Source organism: Clytia hemisphaerica, unplaced genomic scaffold (genome assembly GCF_902728285.1).
Source record: "Clytia hemisphaerica strain Z4C2 unplaced genomic scaffold, Clytia hemisphaerica genome assembly, whole genome shotgun sequence".
NCBI lineage: Eukaryota > Metazoa > Cnidaria > Hydrozoa > Leptothecata > Clytiidae > Clytia > Clytia hemisphaerica.
In genome coordinates, this window is record NW_027103758.1 from 415,203 (window position 1) to 430,291 (window position 15,089).

Here is a 15,089-nt window from a genome sequence, read left to right on the forward strand (position 1 = left end):
ACATCAAAACTCAATCATAAAATTGTGAAGAGTACACATCAAAACTCAATCGTAATATTGTGAAGAGTACTCATCAAAACACAATTTATGATACTGTGAGAAGTACACATCAAAACTCAATTGTGATACTTTAGGCGTACAAACTTTCGCGAGTAGAAATTATCGCGAGGTCTCAAAATCACGAAATTCACAAAATCTACTTTTGCAAATTTGAGGACAAAATATTTTCCGCGAGCATGAACTTTTGCAAATCATTGATTAAAAATGAAAATTTTAAAAACGAAAATTGGCTTAAAGTGACAGAGATTCCTTGAATCCGTTAAAACCAGGTTCATGTATTTAAGAAGGCGTCAAAGGTTAACAATAGCCGAAAATTCAATGTATATGCAATTTCAAGGTGGTCTTTCAAGAATTTTATTATTTTTTTAAAGAAAATTTCGCAAATTACCCTGTTAAGAATTTTCAAAGACAGTAATTTTCGCAAAAAAAGGCAAAAATTCGCCAAAATCTCGAAAGTTTCTGTTCGCAAAAAATTGTATGTCCAAAGTATTGTGAAGAGTACACATCAAAACTCAATTATGAAATTGTGAAGAGTACACATCAAAACTCAATTATGAAATTGTGAAGAGTACACATCAAAACTCTATTGTGAAATTGTAAAGAGTACACATCAAAACTCAATTATGAAATTGTGAAGAGTACACATCAAAACTCAATTATGAAATTGTGAAGAGTACACATCAAAACTCTATTGTGAAATTGTAAAGAGTACACATCAAAACTCAATTATGAAATTGTGAAGAGTACACATCAAAACTCAATTATGAAATTGTGAAGAGTACACATCAAAACTCAATTATGAAATTGTGAAGAGTACACATCAAAACTCAATTATGAAATTGTGAAGAGTACACATCAAAACTCAATTATGAAATGGAAGAGTACACATCAAAACTCAATAATGAAATTGTGAAGAGTACACATCAAAACTCAATTATGAAATTGTGACGAGTACACAACTCAAAACTCAATTATTAAATTTGTGAAGAGTACACATCAAACTCAAATATGAAATTGTGAAGAGTACCACATCAAACTCAATATGAAATTGTGAAGAGTACACATCAAAACTCTATTGTGAGATTGTGAAGAGTACAAATCAAAACTCAATTTATGAAATTGTGAAGAGTACACATCAAAACTCAATTTATGATATTGTGAAGAGTACACATCAAAACTCAAATATGAAATTGCAAAGAGTACACATCAAAACTCAATTTATGAAATTGTGAAGAGTACACATCAAAACTCAATTTATGATAGTGTGAAGAGTACACATCAAAACTCAATTATGAAATTGTGAAGAGTAGACATCAAAACTCAATTTATGATATTGTGAGAAGTACACATCAAAACTCAATTATGAAATTGTGAAGAGTACACAAAAAAACTCAATTTATGATATTGTGAAGAGTTCACATCAAAACTCAATCATAAAATTGTGAAGAGTACACATCAAAACTCAATCGTAATATTGTGAAGAGTACACATCAAAACACAATTTATGATAATGTGAGAAGTACACATCAAAACTCAATTGTGATACTTTAGGCGTACAAACTTTCGCGAGTAGAAATTATCGCGAGGTCTCAAAATCACGAAATTCACAAAATCTACTTTTGCAAATTTGAGGACAAAATATTTTCCGCGAGCATGAACTTTTGCAAATCATTGATTAAAAATGAAAATTTTAAAACGAAAATTGGCTTAAAAGTGACAGAGATTCCTTGAATCCGGTAAAAACAGGTTCATTGTATTTAAGAAGGCGTCAAAGGTTAAAAATAGCCGAAAATTCAATGTATATTGCAATTTCAAGGTTTTCAAGAATTTTATATTTTTTTAAAGAAAATTTCGCAAATTACCCTGTTAGAATTTTCAAAGACAGTAATTTTCGCAAAAAAGGCAAAAATTCGCAAAAATCTCGAAAGTTTCTGTTCGCAAAAAATTGTATGTCCAAAGTATTGTGAAGAGTACACATCAAAACTCAATTATGAAATTGTGAAGAGTACACATCAAAACTCAATTATGAAATTGTGAAGAGTACACATCAAAACTCTATTGTGAAATTGTAAAGAGTACACATCAAAACTCAATTGTGAAATTGTGAAGAGTTCACATCAAAACTCAATTATAAAATTGTGAAGAGTACACATCAAAACTCAATTAATGATATTGTGAAGAGTACACATCAAAACTCAATTATGAAATTGTGAAGAGTACACATCAAAACTCAATTATGAAATTGTGAAGAGTACACATCAAAACTCAATAATGAAATTGTGAAGAGTACACATCAAAACTCAATTATGAAATTGTGAAGAGTACACATCAAAACTCAATTATTAAATTGTGAAGAGTACACATCAAAACTCAAATATGAAATTGTGAAGAGTACACATCAAAACTCAATTATGAAATTGTGAAGAGTACACATCAAAACTCTATTGTGAAATTGTGAAGAGTACAAATCAAAACTCAATTTATGAAATTGTGAAGAGTACACATCAAAACTCAATTTATGATATTGTGAAGAGTACACATCAAAACTCAAATATGAAATTGCAAAGAGTACACATCAAAACTCAATTTATGAAATTGTGAAGAGTACACATCAAAACTCAATTTATGATAGTGTGAAGAGTACACATCAAAACTCAATTATGAAATTGTGAAGAGTAGACATCAAAACTCAATTTATGATATTGTGAGAAGTACACATCAAAACTCAATTATGAAATTGTGAAGAGTACACAAAAAAACTCAATTTATGATATTGTGAAGAGTTCACATCAAAACTCAATCATAAAATTGTGAAGAGTACACATCAAAACTCAATCGTAATATTGTGAAGAGTACACATCAAAACACAATTTATGATACTGTGAGAAGTACACATCAAAACTCAATTGTGATACTTTAGGCGTACAAACTTTCGCGAGTAGAAATTATTGCGAGGTCTGAAAATCACGAAATTCACAAAATCTACTTTTGCAAATTTGAGGACAAAATATTTTCCGCGAGCATGAACTTTTGCAAATCATTGATTAAAAATGAAAATTTTAAAACGAAAATTGGCTTAAAAGTGACAGAGCTTCCTTGAATCCGGTAAAAACAGGTTCATTGTATTTAAGAAGGCGTCAAAGGTTAAAAATAGCCGAAAATTCAATGTATATTGCAATTTCAAGGTTTTCAAGAATTTTATATTTTTTTAAAGAAAATTTCGCAAATTACCCTGTTAGAATTTTCATAGACAGTAATTTTCGCAAAAAAGGCAAAAATTCGCAAAAATCTCGAAAGTTTCTGTTCGCAAAAAATTGTATGTCCAAAGTATTGTGAAGAGTACACATCAAAACTCAATTATGAAATTGTGAAGAGTACACATCAAAACTCAATTATGAAATTGTGAAGAGTACACATCAAAACTCTATTGTGAAATTGTAAAGAGTACACATCAAAACTCAATTATGAAATTGTGAAGAGTACACATCAAAACTCAATTATGAAATTGTGAAGAGTACACATCAAAACTCAATTATGAAATTGTGAAGAGTACACATCAAAACTCAATTATGAAATTGTGAAGAGTACACATCAAAACTCAATTATGAAATTGTGAAGAGTACACATCAAAACTCAATAATGAAATTGTGAAGAGTACACATCAAAACTCAATTATGAAATTGTGAAGAGTACACATCAAAACTCAATTATTAAATTGTGAAGAGTACACATCAAAACTCAAATATGAAATTGTGAAGAGTACACATCAAAACTCAATTATGAAATTGTGAAGAGTACACATCAAAACTCAATTGTTGAATTATGCAGAGTACATATCAAAACTCAATTATGAAATTGTGAAGAGTACACATCAAAAATCAATCTATGAAATTGCGAAGAGTACACATCAAAACTCAATTTATGATATTGTGAAAAGTACACATGAAAACTCAATTATGAAATTGTGAAGAGTACACATCGAAACTCAATTATGAAATTGTGACGAGTACACATCAAAACTCAATTTTGAAAATGTGAAGAGTACACATCAAAACTCAAATTGTGAAAAATATTTTCAGGTGCCTAATAAGCAGGGTGACTGGAAAAATCCTCAAATTTTCAAAATTTATATTCTTTATGGTTGGGAATTTCAATTCTTATGTTTTCAAGTCAGAAAATTCAGTTGGGAAGGGAAAAAATTGGATTGGTTTGTTCGATTATTTCCAGTGGGGAGAAAAATTGGAGGATAATTTTCCAACTGGGATGCTATTTTGGCCAATTTTCCAAGGGTTCCCAGTGTGTCTGTGAGATTGGTGTGTAATCATAGCTCCTTTAAATCTATTTTTTTTAATTATTGGTCAGCCCCGGTGACCCTTCAAATAGGTTCCGCGATTTTTTTTCCAGCAACCGCAGCGCATTTGTACTTATTTTTTAAATCCGATTTCGGATTATTTTCGGAAAACAAGTTATCGGTAAAACTTTGGCGCGAAAAATATTTTCTTTTGGAAGAGAAAAGAAACACGTCACTTCATTTATTACGATTTGCGCATAATATGAGAATAATAAAAGAACACTATATAAAAGAAGAAAGTAGTAAAAATGAAAAGTTTTTGTTTATTCAATAAATTGAAAGAAGCTAATGCAGTGTAGATAAATAGACAGTATAAAAGAAAGTTTTTTATGATTGGTTTTGAGGCTTTCTTGTCTGGAGAGAGTTTTTGTGTGTAAGAAAGCACAGAAATGAACGTCAAGTGTGTGGTGTAACATTAACAGAAACTTGGAATCATCATAACTTTTGATTGAGTTATCGAAACTGGACGGAATTTTCGACGCAGCTTCCTCAATATAAAATGCACACATTCACATTTTACTAGGGGCCTACTTAGTTCAACACGTCATTTAAATCAATCTGACAAATGTGACGAAAGCTGCAGTGAACAGTGAACATCTAAAGCGACCACCTCGGATATACTTTCTCAGAGAATAACAAACAGGTTTAAGACATTCTAACGAACAGATTTAGGTGAAATTTCCCGGGTGGTTTACTTAGGCAAAATGGGTGCGAACCATAAGGGTACCTTTTTGCAGGCCTCAAAAGTCTCTCAGAGGGGTACAAATTCATAAGTTAGTCTCTAAAAGGGTCCCAAAATCATCAAAATTTTGTCTCTCAAAGGGTTGACTTTCGGCTCGGACACCCGTCACCTCGTAAACCTAGTACCCCCACCCCAAAGGTGAAATTCCAACATCTATCCCATGTCCACTTTTGGACAAATCCAACTTTGTGTTAAACATTTTTTCGTCTGAAGTTTCAGCCAAAATGAGCTTTTCAACCTCTTTGACTTTAACAACGAATTAGGTTTCTTGATTGTACTTCCTTCTAATCGTTTTAAGCTGATTGGGCTGACCTTCCAGCGCAGCTGGTTTATTTATTCTAGTTTTCTGTTCTTCTTTTATTGCTCCTCCAATGAGCGCAGGGAGTGAGGAGGCATTCATAGCTTTGCACAAGTTATGGGACATGAATCTCAAATTTTTGCGTGTTTGTTGGCATTGTTTGTTCCGGCTATAAATATAATGCTCCGTAAAGTTTGCTGCCCGGGTAGATTGTCTAACAATAATGCTGTTCTCTATTGGCGTGCGGACGTGGCGGACGTTTTTTTTGAAGAAGTAACAGATCTCTACTTTTCTTGGAAAATGGCGTGATTTGATAGGTCTATTGAGATTTCCTCGACAAATCCAATTGCGCTAAACGCCGCCATGTTTGAATACTCGCAAAAAACACATATCAAACAGAATCAATAGACGAACCTTAAAATCTTTTGGAGGGGGTACAGCAATTCTAATTAGAGACGACACAGTAACTGACTTTATTAGAAAATACCAAATTGGTAAACATGAAATTATCTCTATCTCCATCTTTCCTGACTCTAGAAATTTAAAACGATCTTTTAATCTCTTCTGTTGCTATTTTCCACCTTCCTTTACTGTAGATCTTGACTTAATTAAACTTCTTTTTCCACCTAACTCAATAGTTGTTGGTGACCTCAATGCCAAACATTCTTCTTGGGGTAGTACTAAAGATGGCATTAGGGGCTTAGATTTTAGAGAACTTTTTGATAATAATCATATGGAAACATACAATATGCCACCTAATTATAAGAACAAAAAAGGGGAATACAAGGAGGTCATTCAACAAATAGTCACCTCTCAAGATAGATTTTTTCAAATAGAAGACATTTCCTCTCTTCCTAACATGGGTTCTGATCATCTCCCAGTTACTTTCTCTGTTTTCGATCCTTTAGCTTCTTGTAAAAGGACTAAAAATATTAAACTTTATCACAAACTTAATCTCGATTCTGTTACAACCATTCTTAATAATTTTTCTCATGAAAAGGTCTTTGGTGTTAAACAAGTAGAAGACAAAACATCCAATTTAATCTCCTTGCTTAAAGTAATTGAATCCAAAGTTCCTAGAAAACTAATCACCACCAATAACCAAGGTTTATCTATTAGAGCAAGAAAACTTATCAAGGAGAAAAGGAGAAAAGTCATCAATCTCTTGAGAAAAAACAAAAACTCCATATTTTAAGAACAAAAAAGAATAGTTTGAACAAAGAAATTAAAAAAGAAAATAAGACCATTCTTGATAAAAGGTTCAACACCATAAAAAGTAGGATTAACCAGAAAACTACCTCTAAGAAAGCCTGGAAACTAATAAAAACTATTCTAGATGGAGATAACAGTAACAGTAAATTTAAAACCCCAAAAATATTAAAAAAAGATGATGGGACTCTAGTTAAAGATAATCAAGAAATTGCTAATGCTTTTTGTGATAGACAAAAGAATATTTTCCAACCAAATGAATCTAAAGATAACAGACATAAATATCTTGTAGATCATTGGTTTAAAACTTCCCAATTCCATCTCAGAGAATATAATTCCATTTATTATCGCTTTTCCTCCAATCTTACTAAATATGTAGTTGACCATCCAATTCTATTATCTGAAGTCACTGGTGTTTTAAAAGGCCTCAAGCCCAATAAAGTACCAGGTGACGATGGCATCAAAAATAAACTTCTACATACCATCTCTGACCAAATTGCTCCTTGTTTTACTTCTATCTTTAATGATTGGCTTAACAACTCTGTCTTTCCTTCTCAATTAAAAACTGCCAAGATTCAAACGATCCCTAAAAAGATCAATACTACCAAACTATCTGAGCACAGGCCAATCAGTCTCCTCCCAACAATTGGCAAGATCTTTGAAAAAATATTGGCAGACCGAATATACAAATGGGCAGAAGAAAACAACATCCTAAACATGGAGCAATCTGGGTTTAGAAAGAACAGATCCACCATAGATAATCTCTTTCAACTATTGAATGATTATCAAGAATCCAAAATCTCTGGGGAAAGGATGCATGCTGTTTTTGTTGATTTTGAGAAAGCTTTTGATAAAGTCAACCATAGTCTTTTACTATATAAATTAAACTCTTTTGGTTTACCTAAATATCTACTCTACATTTTACATAGTTATTTATCTGAACGAAAAGCTTTTATTCAACATCATGACTTCAAATCTTCCACCTTTGTTTTGAAAGCAGGAGTCCCCCAAGGCTCCTGTCTCTCTCCTATTCTTTTTTCCATCTTTGTGTCTGATGTACAAAAACCTCCTAATAGTAAAATTAAAGTATCTCAGTTTGCTGACGATCTAGGGTCATGGGAAAGATACAAAAGAGTTTGTGATTCTCACCTTGATGAATATGTGGAAATACTGTTTGAATGGTTCGAAAAATGGGGTCTGGTAGTGAATTTTGATAAAACAAAACACATTAATTTTGGTCAAAGCAAGATTTCCATCTGGGTTAGGAACACCAGACTAAAAAAGGCAAATGAAATAAAATTTCTAGGCCTTTCCATTGACAAAAAGTTAAATCTTATTCCTCATATCACAGATAAAATCAATAAATCCTACCATATCCTTAACTTTTTATCTACTCTTAAAAATCAATATTCTATGGATAAGAAAAAACTTCTTATGTTTTACAAAAGTCTCTTAAGATCACGACTTGAATACTCTCACATATGTCTTCTTTCTCCATTTCAAACTTTCAACTTAACAGACTAGAGTTAATTCAAAACAAAGCTTTAAGAATCATCCTGAATAAACCAAGATGGACTAGAATAACTGACATGTATGCAGAAGCAAAAATTTGTTCCATAACAGATAGACTGAGAAATCTCTCAAAGAGTTGGTTTACTAAAGCTTTAGCTACTCCTCACCATCCTATAAACCATACTCAATACATAAATAGAAATAATCCTGACAAACCTACTTTATATGAACTTCTGCTAACCTTCTGAAACACATACCTCCTTTTTTATTCTCTTTTTTTTATCTTCTTTTATCTTCTTTTATCTTCTCTTTTATCTTTCTTCCTTTAACATAAAATAGTTATTTACTTAGTCCATATTGACTTACAATAAGTTTCTATCTAAATAAATAATTGCAATTTTTTAATAAAACTGACTTTCCTTTTAAAGTCATAATTGAACACATAAATAGTTATTTATTTTGTCCTTACATTAAACTTAGCCGATATTGACTTACATTAAGTTTTTATCTAAATAAAAAAAAATTGCTTTTTTTTTTTTAATAAAACTGACTTTTCCTTCTAAATTCATAATTGACTTATATTAAGTCATATCTAAATAAAAAACTGTCTTTTAAATAAAATTGACTTTCTTTTCTTTGTCACCATAGACACTAATGTCACATAGTACATAATGACTTATATTAAGTCTTTATCTAATTAAAAAATTGACCTTTTTAATAATTCTGTTCTTTCCTAATTCGTAATAGACTTACATTAAGTCATATATAATTAAGAAATAGCTCATAAATCATATTTTATTGACTTATATTAAGTTTGTCCTTTTTTAATAAAACTGATTCTCTTTATTTTAACCTATAATTTTATAATAAATAATCATCTTTTGTTTTATAACCTTTATAAATCCAGGTTAAATGAGTGACACCTCTCTCTTCTTCACGTTCTAGTGTTATACCTTGTTCTTCTAAATAAATAAATAAATTATGTAACCTCTTCCCATCTTTGTCTTTAAAAAGCAATCAGCTCTCTTTTCTGCTCAGTAAGCTGGATACAGAACTGAACTATACTCCAAACTTTATCTAAATCCCCAATGGGCAAAGACTCTCACAATGAGAGTGACGCCCCCCAAACAACCTCAACAACTGGAACTTGAATACTCGCAAAAAACACAGCGAAATTGATGTATTGTAGCGATATATGTGATTAATCACGTTTTTCGTTTTGGCAGCAGACATATTGGATTCGTCAAAACCTCTTGGTTTGGTTCTCTAATTACCAAGATCTCTTTTCTAGCAGTCACATTGCATTACTTTTTATAAAAATTTCTATATAATTATAAACCAGTGAGTTTGCTGACAGTTAAGTTATACAATCTGTCTCTTGTCTTAGACACTCAAATTGACTTATTTTTTGGCCGAACAGTTTGTCCAGGACGTTCAAACTGCCACGTGGTGAAGTAAGCACCTCCAGTTAGGATAATCAAACCCAGTTTGAGTTTTGCTTATCACAGGAACAATAATTAAAATGATTTTAATGGAACAATGAATGAATATGGACAAATATGATTATTCTTGGTGGTGGAATTGGCAACCACAGTCCTCAATAACCGACCGATTCAAACATTATCTATCTATCTATCTATCTATCTATCTATCTATATATTTCATACTAAAAGGTCCTAGGACCCATTATCCGTACATTTGTTTGTTTAAAAAAATGAAATATGAATGAATAAATAAATAAAATGTTAAGAGCAATAAAATATTTCAAAATTTTAATTAATGCTTAATAACGAGGAGAAAATAAAGAATAGGATTACTAGATAATTATTATTCGTTCAGCATACTCTACTCTCAACAGACAAACGAAATGCGTTTAAAAATCCTGTATGACAGTAAGTATTAAGTATAAATATTATATTTTATGTTTAGCCTTAGCTTATTGTTGACACCATACGTAATTAATCCAACCAATCGAATGGTATTTTGATTGTTGTCAAACTTTGTCGAACGGAGTTTTTTGTCAAATTTGTCGAAGATTTCTTGCTGTCGAACTTAATAGGGGGGTTTCAGGGTTTACGGTGACACGGTCTTGGCCTTTTTTCTGTCCAGTATTCCGGTATTCGGGAAAAAATTGCCGTTATTTCGGTATTCAGTACCCCTTACAAAACCCCCACCCCTAGTATGTTTCGTCAAACTTAATCGAATACTCACAATTTTAGTGACTTTGAAAAGTTTGATTAAAAGAATTTAATCTTTTGTCGTTCGATCAAGTTCGATATAGTTCGATTAGTTTGGTGATCGAGCTGTTTGATTAGTTACGTCTGGTTGTCACTAACCAGGTATTAATTGGGTTAATTGGGAAAATTTGTGCCAAAAATTGGAGGAAACTTGTGTGTAATTTTTTGATGAAATTTCAGTACACTGATCATATTATCATCTAACTTCGTGCTTCTTATTTTCCATTTAAGCTTATTCTATGGATGAGCATTCACTTACTTTGACATGGCAATTTTGCCTTGTTAGTTCTACAGTTACCACGTTACATTATGTCATCTGTTGGAAAAACTGAATACGTTATTTCCTGTCAATTCCTGTCAATTCCTGGCTCTGACGTGGCAATATTGCCTCGTTATTGTTACTAATACTACGTTACATTTTCCATCCTTCTACACAATATCGCTTCTCCAACTCAGAGATTGCTGGCAATCTTTTTAAATTTTGATCATATTATCCATTGTCATGCCGTTGGAAAAACTCCTGAATACATTATTACCTGTTAATTCCCGGTTCCTGCACGGAATGCTATTGACTTTACTCTGAGTCATTATATTTCCAATTGGTTGAAATATAGTTGCATGTCTTTTGAGTGTTTTGGTTTTTGTAATTTACTCAACCCGGACACTTTTACTAATAAATATTATAACATTCGCAATTTATTCTTTGAAAAAATAATATCCACATTTTTAGGAAAAAGCTATTTTGTGTATGTTAGCTTATTCATTGATATCTCAAAAGAAAATCAGTCTAATTATTACTTGTTTCTAGACTTTCCCTACAAAGCATTAAAAAGCCTTATTTTTCAGCCTTATTATTAAGCATTATAGTCTTAGCATCTGTCACGGCGACTGGACATCCATCTCCTTTGTATTTTTGAAGATAACACTGCTAGCTTCGTTGCCGCCTCGTTAAAATCATAAAATGAAACAATAAATTTTCATGGTATACCTCTTGGGAATACCTTGCTAACGACGTCAAAATTTCGACAAAAGTCTCTGTTGTTCTACTCTTCTCAAGTCTTTTATCTATATCATGACAAAGATAACAGAGACAAAATCATCGTCAGCTTGTCAAAATTCCGACTAATATTTTTAAATTTGGACTCAAAAGTATGGAAGAATTTTAGAGAGCATGGGATTCGAATTATGATATTCTTATGACATGGGCCCTCAACTTTGACATACTATTTTTTTCGTGTCATAAAAAAATTATTGGAGTGATAAAAGTGATTCAAAAGTAAGCATGCAGTTCAAATTCTGCATTTTTGCGGTGAAAAATGTTGATAAAATGTATTGCAAACTTATGAAAAAATTTAGAATAATTCTTTTGTGAATTATGATTAATGTTCAAGCTCTATCGATCCTTTTACCTAAGTAATTCCAAAAAATGAAATTGTGACGGAATATTGTCGGATTTTTTATACCAATTTTGAAATACAGGCGGCAACGAAGCTCGCTTCAAAGACACAATGGAAGATAGACGTCCAGTCGTTTAAATGTTCATGGTGAAAGCTATGACTAGTATAGTCTCGTACCTCTGGCGATATCACTTAGTGCCTAGTGGGGGGGGGACTACGTATATTTTTTTGTCAGTAGTGTATTGTCTTATTTGTTCGTTAATGTACTGTGTAACCCATATTATAAAGAAAGAAAAAAGAGCTGTTTTATCACTAGAATTTTACGATCATTTTAAGTCCTCCATGTATCCTGACTATTGTTGTACCTTTTAAGCGCGTGAAACAAATTTTCATAGCATCATATTTTTCATTTCTACCTCTAAAATCTCAGTGTTAAATTTCTCTTGGCTCTTTCCACATTTTTTAAAAAATGTCGTCACTTTTAAATTTCTGACGTCAAATAATATTTCTGGATATGGAATAGGAAACCTAAGCATTGAAAAACAGATATTTAGAGCTTAACAGACGGCGCTAGTCGCAACCTATGGTAGCGATAAGTGAGTTTGAAGCTTCTATTGTTTAATACACCGGTTTCGAATTAAACTACGTATGCGAAAAAAACATCAAGTAAAGAAAGAAGACAAGCGTAATGTTTTTCTATTTTTAAATTCAATAGAAGAAATAAGAAGTTCCTTGAATTGCCTTATCATTTTTTTGTTTTTGATGCCAAAATGGAAAAATGAGCGAAATGGTTGGGAGGGTTTCATGGTTGGCGGAGAAGCGGAATCGGCCCTTTTTTCGGAAGGAGTGGCGGAATTTGCCGCAAGTTTAGACGGAATTACGGAAATTGGGTTCTCCGACGGAGGCGGAAAATTAGACAATTTTAGTGCGGAAAAACGGAATTTAGCAAAATGTTTTGCAGAATTTCAGAATTGCCAAAAAATATTCAAAATTCGCAGAATTTTGACAAAAATTTTGAATTTCAAAGGAATTTTCGGTGGCGATTTTCGGTTCATTTTTAGACAGTTTGACGGGAATTGGAGAAAAAATTGGCGGAATTACAGAATCAGATAGCCCCTGAAACTCCCCTAAATTAGTTGTCGCACGGCCACTTTCTGTTTTGTTTTTTGATTTTTTTTCGTGCAAATCACATGGAAAAGCCATGCAAATTGAATTCGAAATCCGTGTGTAAATGCTTTATTAACAAAAAATATTGCTACACGACACAATTAGCAACAATTTTTATTTTACGATAAGTAAAATGGGGAGAAAATGGCAAACAATCTACGATAAAATATTGCAGGAATACTTACGATCACGTGACGTATAAGTTTGTTTTATTTTGTCAGTGTTTACTTACATTTCCATGGAACGAAAGGTGAGTACATGTCGTGTCATGGTTTTGCAAAAGCCAGCGAATTTATCTGCTTGGTTTGTTTCCGAGCGAACTTCATTTGACGGTCGGTCGCAACTGAAAAGGTTAAAATGGACATCAATTAATAAAGGAGCTCAACGCAATTGCAGAGGATACAGTTTTGGAAATAAAGAAATCATATCTTACACGAAAACAACGTCTGAAGTCGAAATCAAGATACAACGGAGGGAGGAATCAGTACAACAACTTTGATTCTTCGTAGCAAAAGACTGGGGTGTTGCTCTTAGTTCCGGGGGGGGGGCACTCAGATGGTCCAACCCACGGCATGTACCGCCCTTAAGGATAGGTTTTTCGAGAACCTCGAAATGCACTGTAAGAATGTATTTTTGATGGAGTGATAGAGAGACACTGTAAGGGCGTGTTTGGGGACTGCTGAATAGCAAGTCTGACAAAACATCCGGTATCACTTCTCAAGGGCTGCACTGTAAGGGTTCGATTTTGAAAGTCAATATTTTGGCGGCACAAGTTTAGAAGCTGAGTGCCCCCACCCTCGGGTCTTAGTTTGAAAGGAATATTTACAGTTGCAGTAATTATCACACATCGTTTATATTACAAAACCTTTTCTCAGAGTTCAACAACGACAAGATCATGAGGCCAATGTTAATCCGGACGATCCTGCTCCATCTACCTCAAATATTTTGCCAAGGAAGTGCTTGATATGTAAAAGTTATGATCCAATATATGTGGTAGATACTAAGGTCAGCAATATATATACTTTATTATGAATTTTTTCATACTGTACATCTCTGGTGAAAATAATGACTTAGATTTTTCTCGTGCAAGTTGCATGAGAATAAAGCAAAAGCTATGCAAAATCGAAAATCGAAATCCGTGTGTAACTAAACGCTCTCTTAACAAAAAATATTACTACAACGACACAATTAGCAACAATTTTTAGTTTTCGAAGTAAAATGGGGAGAAAATATGGTAAAGAATCTACGATAAAATACTTACGATCACGTGGCGTACACGCTTTCTTTTTTATAAGAATGGTGTAAATCCATTTCATCATGGATATTCTTAACTTTTTAGGGAAAATCATCCTAAAATATTCTTACAGTACATTCTTAGGCTAGGATCCTAATTCATACTAGATTTAACAATTACTACATACGTCTCAAGCATAAAATGGCACTTTCGTAAAAGGAGTGAGCCGTGAGCCGTACTTGAGGATAATTCATAATTTATAATTGAAAATGCTCTTAAAATGGCATTCTTAGCTTTAGTAGCCAAATTCCATGATGGTGATATTCTTAGCATATTCTTAGTTTTTTGGCCATTTTCATCATGGACATTCTTATAAAGTGTATTCTTATAAAAAAAAAGCGTGTATAAGTTTGTTTTATTTCGCAAGTGCTTACATTTCAATAGAACGAAAGGTGAACACATCATACATGTCATGTCATGGTTTTGCAAAAGCCAGCGAATTTATCTGCTTGGTTTGTTTCCGAGCGAACTTCATTTGACGGTCGCAGCTGAAAAGGTTAAAATGGACATCAATTAATAAAGGAGCTCAACGCATTTGCAGAGGATGAAGTTTTGGAAATAAAGAAATCATATCTTACACAAAAACAACGTCTGTGGATTCATACAGAACGTCGAAATCAAGATACAACAGAGGTATAAATCTGTACAACAAGTTGGATTCTTCGTTACAAAAGGCTGGGTAGATGTTATCGTCCGTTACACAGTAATAGTAAAGGTGGGAAAATATGGCGGTATGGCGTTATGGCGGTATACGGACAAAAATCGGCGGAGAGTTTCGAAAAAATACTGCCAAACTCTACCGACTATGAACGGCAAAAATAA